We start from the raw sequence: 10,747 nt of genomic DNA, 5'->3' as shown, positions 1-10,747 counted from the left end.
ACAAATTTGTCAGATGGTCTCCAAGTGACTGAGGACGGGTTGAGATCAGAAGCGGGTTTGGATTTTGCTCCTCATCTACCTGTCGATCAGTTAGAGATGGTGGTGCAGCTGGATCTGTCCGGTCCCAGCCAGAGGAAGAGGGCCTGTGTACTTTTATACAGGGAAGTTAGTATGGGGCCTGGTTTCGGAGGGGCTAGGAGGGCAGGGGGAGACAATCAAGAGATTAGTGACAGAGGGAAGCTGTTACTGCCTGCAGCCTAGAGGGACAAAGGGAAAGGGCACTGGAACCAGCCAGGGAGGGAGCTCTCCGGAGGGAGCACAGCCACAAGAAGGCAGTCTGGGTATGCAGGAGAAGCGTGCTGGAGTGTCCAGCGGGCCACCCACAGCAGGGGCAACAGGAGAGGGCAAGCGGGAGAAACACCTGGCTTCTCTCTTATTCTCATCCTCCGGGTTACTGCCAAGGCTTCCCACTGGCTGATCCCCACCAGAAGCCATTTGGCAAGGGAGTTCTTGGGAAATAGAGTTTGACCTGGTCAGTCCTGTGGAACATGGAACCCAGTGGAGGAAGGGAAGGTTCAGATTTGAGAGCAAAGTGGCCCTTGACCAACACACCCCCTTTCTCATACCTCATTAATGGATGAAGAGAAAACCTTCCTACCACTTTGATGTAGAGTTAATTTGTTAAGATGTGTTTCCAAGGGGAGCCCAAGGCTAAAAACATTCAGTGTGCCTTTGTTTTCAGGGTGTTGGGACTTCAGGTGGGAGCCTGTGCTAAGGGGCTCTGTCTCTTTGGGACCTTATGGATGCAGCACCTTACTTTAGGATTTACAGGCTATCCCAGTTTCATAAATCAGCAATGTGTGCTCCGTGGGTGAGAGTCTGCAAATTCTAAACTAATATGTCGCTCTCTTTCTGTCTAGCATCATATTTATGTTAAGGCTCCATAAATCGTGGTGCACATTTCTGCTGCACAGCCACGATGAAAAGCGATGTTACCAACAATAAGAAAGAATGGAAATTAAAATGCAAGAAAACAAAATGAAATAAAAATTCATGTGACCTGCAATTTAAAGCCACTTATTTCAGAAATGTGCATGATGAGGGGAAGGGAATCAAGTGTTCAGTCTGTGTTTGGCCATTTGGCTGCTAAGCCTTTCAACCTGTCCTTGCCAGGTCAGATATACCTCTTGCCAATGCCCTGAGGATTGTTGCTAGATCAGAGGTGATGGTGGTAAGTTTTTACGCTTTAATGTCCTTTCTGGGGCAGAATTTCCAGAGGGGTCTTAGGGGCCAGTGCCCTGAGGTGGGATTGTAAGGGCAAAACTCCCACGTTCAGAGACCAAATTTCTCACCACCAGGTGAAGATAGAAGAAGGATTGAAGGAAGTGCTTCTCAGGATTGAGTCAGGAAGTCTGCTTATTTCCTGTCTAGCTTAGCAGACCAGAGTAAGGTGGATCACAGCAGCTCTGTTTTAGCTCATTTTTGTGGGACAGAGTTTAGTGTAATATACACACACAGATGTCTTCCCTCTGTATCAAACTTGGAGAAGGTGTGGATGTGCCAGAGCTAAAGAGCACGGCGGCCGAGTGGTTCCGTTGGCTGATAGAGGGCAGTTGATTTCAAAGGGAATCCACCCAGACATAGCGCGTCTTCCTTTTCTTTAAGGGTATTTGCTTTTCAAATTTGTTTATTACATATGAAAACCAACTGAAATATCAGGTTATGCATTAGACCAAGGAATAAAAGGTAATATTTTAACATGCTAAAGGAATTCTGCCAGCCAGTCATAAGTATCAATCCATCACAATTATTAGAAACAATGTACTCTGCAGTAGTAAAGAGATACAGCCAATATGCAGACACACATTAAATAAATTCCCTCTTAGACTGGCAGTTTTCTCCCCTGCCCAGACAGACATAGAAACTGTTTATACAAAAGAGAAACATGGAGAGGTGGATCGCAGCCCCACACAGGTTTCTCCCCCAACCCTCCAGGGTTTCATTCATTCCTGTAAGTCTCTGAGTAGGGCTTATACCAGCAACCCTGTTTCCCTCTTAAAAACATAGATTGGCTCTGGATTTGGGGGGTTAATACACAGAATATGATTATAATATTAATGATTACATGTAAGCATCAACAAAAGCAGCCTTTGAGGAGGAGAAAGCGGAGGGGTGAATGGAAGATGCAGACTGATTCAGCCCAGAAAATGGACTTCACCAAGGCATTTATGCACATGAGGAAAACTGCTTTTGTTTCCATTCGAGTTCCCCTCTTTTCCAGCCATAATCTTCATTAGCAGAGCGCGCTGGAGGCAGCCCCTTTCCTGTAGCCATTTGCTTTACGTAAACCAGCTAGCAAACCGCTCCGTTAGTATTGATGTAGACATTACCACAAATCGCCACTTAGGGACCTGAACGAATTGACTAACTGGTTTCAGATCCAATACACATAACTTGATCAGACACAAAGTTTAAGTACACTTGCAGGCATGCCAAGTGCACCTACCAGGAAGTGACTCTTCGACTGCCAGCTTCAAGAGGCCCTAAGGGAAACCCAGGAGGAAGGCATGCAGACCTAGGGGTGAGGCAGTGAGTCTGGAGGTTTCAAGAAGCACAGCCTGAGGTGGAAAGAAATAAGGCAGTCAGGGCACGGAGTAAGGCAGATCTCAAAAGCCACATGGACACTTCAGTCCAGGGTGCACCTGATAAACTTTCATTAATTTAGGTTTTTATCTCCCCCTCCAGCAGCTCTGAGTTCTGGAGGACTGAGTGTTGGATGACTTGGGAGGTGACTGAACTGTAATCAGAGAGAAATCTCAGCTGATCCAGGGTCAGCTGTGTGTCCATCTGCCCACCAGGCTGTCAAGCACCCAGGAACAATGGCTTTTGAGTTCCTTGTCTTTTTAGTAGCCAGGAAATTACCTGGGTAGAACTGGGGAAGAGCCTTAGACAGAATGAACAGCACTTACCCGGAGAGGTCAGGGCTGGTATGTGGCATGTGGTGGGGCTGATGACCACGCAGGCCTGCTCCACCCAATCTGAATGTTAATACATTAACCACTTTCTTATTCCTTCGGGGTAAAAGTTTTTTCTTCCATTCACCCTGGGGGTAGGAGTGCTACTTATTTTGTGGCATGAAGCTTTCCCTCAGAAATTATGTAGTTGAATGCTGGATGTACAAGTAGAGGGATAGGTTGGACATGTAGCCATGGAAGTTTCTGGAAAAAGGAATAAATGAGAAAAATCTGTGCATATGTGTGTATATTGGAGTGGAGGCAATATTGATATCAGCAAGCCAGATAGAATTCTGGCAAGAAAGAAACGTATAGTCTGTTAGAAGCAGACCAGGCTAACAGCTGTAAAATGGTAGGTGAGTCAAAGAAGACCAGAGTTAGAGCAGAGTAAAGGAAGTAGCTGCGGGGAGAGAGGTGGAGAGGAGTGGACATGAAGAAGAAGAAGGATTGGATTAGAATGGCAAGGCTTTAAAAATAGAAAAATCTTGGTTTAAACACAAAAATATTTATTTCTTGTATTGTATTATTATATGTATATTGAATATTTGTTGTTCTTTTGTTTACTGTGTATTTATTAACTACCTACTATGTAGTCAAAGCATCGTGGATACACTGAGAAATAATACAGACATGGCTGGTGACCAAGCAGTGTTTACCGTCTCCTAACATTATCTGTGAGCAGACTATCGAAGGCTTAAGGCATTTAGAGGGGCTTCATCCTTACAAATTGAAATAATTTAATGTTAAAGGTGATTTTAAAAGTGATCTAACAATAACAAAAGCAAATGATTGTGGAGCATATTGAGCATCTGGAGGTACCCAGGAATTGTGCTGGTAGATCTCTATATTACATCATTTAATCCTCATGAGCATTTCATAAGGGAGAAGCTTTTAGTCTTATTTTCTATCTGTGGCTTAGAAAGGTTAAGGCACATCCCACACATCATGGAGGAAGACCTAGGTTTTGAATTTGGGCATATCTGACCCCCCCATCCTCTGTTCATTCTGTTCTAACATGTAGCTTCCCTGGTGGGAATGAGGATGTTGAGTCAGGATAAAGAGACTGGAGTTAGGGAAACCAATTAGCGGGATAATAATATGATTATTCTGTGGGAGTTAACAGTAAACTTACAAGATACAGAACATACAAGGGGCAAGGGGGATGGAGAAGAGTGTCTGATTTAGCAATCTTGTCAGAGCTGTCTGTGGATTTGGTGGGCATGTGGAATTGTGAAGGGAAAGGAATCAGGAGGGGCCCTAACGGTTTCCAGCTAGGGTGACTGGAAAGCTGGGAGGTCTGTGACATTATAGAAGGTGGAAACAAGGCAAAATGAATTTCATTTTGAATAGATGTCATGTAAGGAAATAGTTGGAAATCCAGATCAACAAAACTGATAGATAGTTGGATATATGTCATTTCAGAGAGATTAAAGTTAGGTATACAGATTCGGGAACCAACAAAGGGGGCAAGGAAGTAGGCCTACAAAGCTGGAAGCAAGCAGTTGTTGAAAAGCACTTAGTGGGCACAATGGGCGAAATGCATTTCATGGATCATCTGGTAGACCAAGGTTTCTTAAACTGAGCTCCATTGACAATATAAGCCAGACAATTCATGGTTGTGGGGTGGCTATCTTGTGCATGGTAAGATTTTTAGCAGAATCTCTGGACTCTACACAGTAAATGCCACTGGCAAAACTCCTCTAGCTGTAACAAATGTCTCTGGGCACTGCCAAGTGTCCCTTGGGGCACAAAATTGCCCCCACTTGAAAGCCACTAAGATAGTTGAAAGAAATTCATTGTAGGCCATATGACTATTTGTAAGTATGCATATCATGATGTATGACTTCTTTATACATATTATCTATACCTATGCTACTTTTCCAGTCATTGGGACTCAGTGTCACCCTTGTAATTGCACATGCAATGAAAAATCACTCTGATGTGAAGTGGTCAGAATGTTGTGCATGTTTCGGAATGCTTTGGCTCTAGTTACTTGCTCATAATTTGAAATGTTTTGAGGCTTGTTCAAGCTCACTTTATTATACAATTTTATTTTAGTGTCTTTGTCAAAGACCATCGGTACTCCCTAAACATTCATGTGCTCTCTTACATTTCTGAGATAGATGGGGTAGAGCCAGGTAACTAGTTCTAGTCAATGGATGGACTTAGAGAAAGTGACATGTATCACTTCTGGGCTGAAACAGATAAAAGCCAGGTACCTTTTCCATTTCTCTTCCCCTGACACAGTGGCACCAGAGGCCATATTCCAGATGACTTAGCTTCAAGATGGAAAAGGACTGCTTGAGCTGTATCAGACTTTGCATGGACATTATGTGTCAAGCCACTGAGACTCAAGGGTTTATTTGTTATCACAGCAGAGCTTAGCTTTACCCTGACTGACAGAAATCTCATATGTATAAAAGGCAGGAGGAACAAGAATATTTTAATGTGGTTTTCCAACATGTATATCCACTTTATAGGAACATGGCGACCTCATGTAAAAACTATACCTAAAAGAGTAGTAGGGTAAATGTTAGTCACCATGACAAATCTGACATCATACGACATATTCATTCAATGAATTATCAGTTAGCAGTCACCTCTAGTTTCCTGGTTTCAGCGGAGTTAGTTTTTATTTTATTTTTAAACACAAGATGATTCTTTTTTTAATTAATTTTTTTAAATTTACATCCAAGTTAGTTAGCATATAGTGCAACAATGGTTTCAAGAGTAGATTCCTTAATGCCCCTTACCCATTTAGCCCATCCCCCCTCCCACAACATCTCCAGTAACCTCTGTTTGTTCTCCATATTTAAGAATCCCTTATGTTTTTGAAACACAAGATGATTCTGTTACACAGAGCATGTGTCCATGAAAGGTGGAATTATGTAACATACCAATTCAATCTTGATTTTAGATGAATCATGTACACCTTGAAACTGATTTCCACATTGCTTAAACCAAGATAAAAACTTTGCTAGTTTCAATTATAAGGGAATCCCATAGGGTCCCCCTTCCTCCTGCCCCACTGTGTGCTTAAAAAGCTTAAAAATAGGAATTGGGCAAACCTTGGCAACTCTGTATTTTAAAAATCAAAAAAAAAAAAAAGTCCCGTCTTTAGAAAAGACACTGTAGAAGTGCTGGAGTTAATGTGATGGTTCTTGAACTTGGTATCTCAGTTGTTCCTCCGTTCTGAGTGGCAGTAGATTTCTTGCTAAATTGTTAGCATGTTGGCTGAGAGTACTTTCATTAATTTTAAGGTGAGAATGTAAAGGTTTTAAGAAACTCTTCTACCAGTGTTTGAGTAACTGCAATGAGATTTTGTGGGAATTGGTTGTACCACAGAAATTTGTAACAGTTACATAAATGGTACATCTTAGTTTTTATACTTGCCTTGATGTTTTTCATATTTATACAGCATGAGTGGAGTGTTTGTGATTGAACTGAAGAACAGATCAGACACATCTTGACATTGGGGAGCACAAGACTTAAGTGACTGATCCCTGCCCTTAAAAGAATGCTTATATTGCAATTATGATGAGCTTTGTTTTATTCAGCTGAAAAATAATCTGAAAAAATTGTTTGAGGCATTCTGAGTCAGAACTTTGGTTCTCTCTATAAAGTATTTTTTTTCTATAATCCTATTTTTAAGAAAGGGAAAATTATGTTGAAACCAGAATTATTTGTGAATATTTTCCCTTAGAATAGATTTAGAAGAAAGGAAGATTTCTAAGATAATGCTGCAAAGGAAAGTTGTAAAAGAAAATTCTGGCAGTGGTATTCATTGTAATCTGGATTCAGTGCATCAGGTGACAAGGTTGTGTGATGTTAACTGTTGAATTATTCCAGAGCTTGGAAAGGCAAAGCTCCGTGCTTCTATGAATTATGCTGGATTCAGTTGGAAAAAAGCCCTAAGTGGGATGATCTGGAGAAGATATGGAATCATTTCTATGTTGTTCATCTCACTTTGTCATAAAATGATCTTTTTAATGAACCTTCAGTTCTTAAATCATATCTTAATGAGAACTTGCTAGCCAGATGGGATAGAAATAAAGATCAAATATAGTTGAATGTGCATATAGATTTTCATCAGGAATATATTAGAATCCCAAGCATAAGGAAATACAGAACTTTTCTTCTCTCCCTTCTAGTTTCAAATGCTATAATCAGAGGACATTTTCCCTAATTAATATATTTTAGGTATCAGAGAAGGTATTGATGGTATTCAAATAGTGAAATCTTTGTGGATGATCCAAATGAATTACTCAGAATTTTGAGAAGATGTGGAGGACTAAATAACTATTGAAAATAATGATGGGGTACCTGGGTGGCTCAGTGAGACAGGTTTCTGACTCTTGATTTTGGCTCATGATCTCACAGTTCATGAGTTCAAGACACATGTCAGGCTCTCTGCTGACAGTGTGGAGCCTCCTTGGAATTCCCCACCCCCCTCTCTCTCCCTCTCTCAATAAATAAATAAACATTTTAAAAAAGAAAAGAGTGATAACATAAAGAGTTTGCTATGTACTAGATGCTGTGCTGAACACTTTGAATATATGATTCTTTAAAATCATCACAGCAACCAAAGGAAACTGATATTAAGTAAGTACCCCAGGGCCATCAGCTTGTAGGTAGTTAAGCTGGCATTTGATTCTAGAACAGATGCTATTAGTCACCATTCTGTCTTTGGCCCCTAACAACTGGGCATGCAAAAGGGCATCACCTCCAACAGTAGATGGGATGATGAAAATACAAATAATGTGTAGGCAGTTAGACAACCGTTGGTGGGTTTTGTATGCCCTGTCATGCAGCCTGAGTCTCTGGGCATCCCATGCTTTCCCAAATCACAGCCAACTGCCTGGAAAGGAGAAGACTTGATCAGTGAAGCCTTTCCCAGTAGAGTAACCACCCCCTCCAATGTTTTCTTGTCCCAACAGAATCTTAGGAGGAAGCCATTAAGATTTGCCTGCTGTGTCCATCCATGTCGGTATCAGCATCTGTTCTGTTACCCCTGTGGCTCCCCCAGCGTGGACCTTGCTGTGGCCTGCCATTTGGCCATGAGGTCCCTACTCATGTGGGCTCTGTTATTCCTTTCATCCTTCTGACTTCCCTTAACCCCACTCCAACCAGTGCTGGCCCGTGTTGCTTTTGTCATTACTACCGTAGTGGGCTGGCCCTCCTTCCTTTGCCAACCTCTTCCTGGCTGCTGCCCTCAACCAGCCATGGTATTGTTAAACCTCTGAGCAGACAGCCTTAAAGGATGGCCCCATTCTTTTAGCTTGCTAAAGAGGAGAGTATTTGTTCCTCTTGTATCAGTTCCTAAAAGAGTAGCCCTGTCCTCTCAGGCTCTTTTGGCTCCTCTCTTGAGGGCCTTGTATCACTGATCTATTTTTGTGTAACAGATCACCCCCCAAATTAGAAGCTTAAAACAAAAAGTGCTGTATTATTTAGCTCACTCACCTGTATGTGGACCATTTAGGCTGGGCTTAGCTGAGAGAACTCACTTCTGTCCCCATACAGTGTCAGCTGAGCTCTGGGACCGCAGTTGGGTCAACTACAGGAGAACCTCTTTCTTTGTTCGACCTCTCGTTCTCAAGACTAGCCTACCCTTACTTCACATGGTGCTAGAAGTACCAGCAAGCTGCAAGAGAAGACACACTCCAGTATGGGGGCACTTTTTAAACTTCTACTCACTTCACATTTGCTGAAGTCCCATTGGCCAAAGCAAGTCACATGGTCAGTCACAGCATTAATGTGACATGGTCCGTAGAGTCACGCGGATCACACAGAGATGTGACTCACTGAGCCGTTACTATACTAGACTTTAATCACAATCCTTCTGGAAATGGCTCAGAAGGCATTTGAGTGACTCTCACCTGTAATGCCAAACCTGAGCTCTCCATCCATCTAAAATTTTCAGTTTGGTATCCAAGGCTCTCACCAACGTGGCTCTCTTCCAAAACCATCCTTTTCCAACCTTTTACCAACCTCTTCAGGAGTCCTGTGCTCCAGCCACTGTCTGTATTCACTGTCTCCTTCCCATTTCCTCAAGGTCAAACCCTTGCTCTTTCTAAATAGCAAGCTACTTCAGCTCAAGGAGCTTGAAGCGGTCTTGTTCCAGATTATGGGGACAGCCTGAGATCCTGAAGCATGCAGAGCAGGGCACAGCATGCAGAAGGATACATTCTTTGCAACATTTGTAGATAAAAATTAATTCATCTCAGAAGAGAAAAAAATAAGGAAGAGGGGCCCTAGATTCATCTGGAAGTGGGAACCGTTCTGAGCTAGAATGAAAACGAAATGACAAGATGCTTGAGGTCAGTAAGTCTCACTGAGTTAATTTGGTATTTGGAATACACACTGGTCTATCTTTACATTGGGAGCTTGCTGGGATTCTGGAATTGATAGGCTTTCTGGCAAGCAGAATTCCCCAATGCAAAAAGAGAGTGGTGGAGAAGTGTTATCAAGTGACGCTTTAGGGCCTCAGTTAAACGTTTGGAAATCAATTAAGCTTTCGAATAATCAGATGGCATTTATTTAATATATGGTTATGGCTCAACTACTGGGTGCTGGGCGCTGTGCTAGGTACTAGGGGCACGATTGAGGACAAGCGAGAGACAGTCCCTGCTCTCCAGGAGCCTACACAGCCTTGGAAAGTGAAAAATTAGAGAACTTTGTATTAAGTTCGAGCCTGGGCACTGTGAGAGTGCACAGGGGAGGAGTTACCTTGGGAGTTCAGCAAAGGCGAAGTAGCATCTAAGCAGAGAGCTGAGGAAGAGGGCACAGAGGAGTCACACTGAGGGGGGGTGTGTGTGTGTTGGCAGGGCTGTGTGACAGAGTAAGCAGTGCACAGCACATCCTGGTAGGCAGAGGGTAGCTTGTGTCGGAAATGTGAGAGGTGAGAGAATGCTGGGTTCAAGACCCTGCATCCTGTTTTGTGGGGTTGGACGTCTGAGGAGGCAAGAGAGAGAAGGAGGCTGAGAGCTGGCATGTGGCAGGTCTCGTGGGCCTTGCCACGAGACAGGGCTAGAACAAAAGCCCAAACACAGTCACAAAATGGAAGGGTATTTTTTTTAATCAGAAACATTTCGAGAGGCGCCTGAGTGGCTCAGTCGGTTAACTTATGTCATGATTTCACGGTTTGTGAGTTGAAGCCCCATGTCAGGCTCTGTGCTGGGAGCCTGCTTGGGATTCTCTCTCTTACTCTCTCTCTCTGCCCCTCCCCTGCTTGTGCTTCCTCACTGTCTCAAAATAAATAAGTAAACATTTTTAAAAACCCATATTAAAAACAAAGAATCTGTAAATGCTAGAATTTGCCTCCCCCTCAAGTTTGTCTCCAAAGAACCTTGAAACCTGGATTGCACCTAGCAGTTGAGCACTCTTCGTTTAAAGCTGGAGGGGGTTTGGAACAGGTGAGGGGAGCGGTGGAGAGGAACCTGAGGCCGGTGTGCACCTGTGTCCTGAGTGGGGTTTGAACGTTACCGAACGAGGAGAAGCCAGCACCGTGGGCCTCACCTCTCCCCCCAGCTCCGTTCCCTAGATTACCCACTGGTCCCATCTGCGGTGACACTGTGCAAGCAGTTTGCCATTTCCTTTTGCTCATTATTCAAACCTCTGTTTGACTTTGCGATGACCTGATCTATTTTCAGTCTTTCTCATGTTTTTGTTAGTTTTCCAAATGTACGCAACTAGCCATCAATTCTTGGCTCTCTCCCGCAGAGGACAAAATTGGG

This window comes from Suricata suricatta, chromosome 16 (genome assembly GCF_006229205.1).
Source record: "Suricata suricatta isolate VVHF042 chromosome 16, meerkat_22Aug2017_6uvM2_HiC, whole genome shotgun sequence".
NCBI classification, from domain to species: domain Eukaryota; kingdom Metazoa; phylum Chordata; class Mammalia; order Carnivora; family Herpestidae; genus Suricata; species Suricata suricatta.
Note: the sequence above shows the minus strand (reverse complement) of the source record.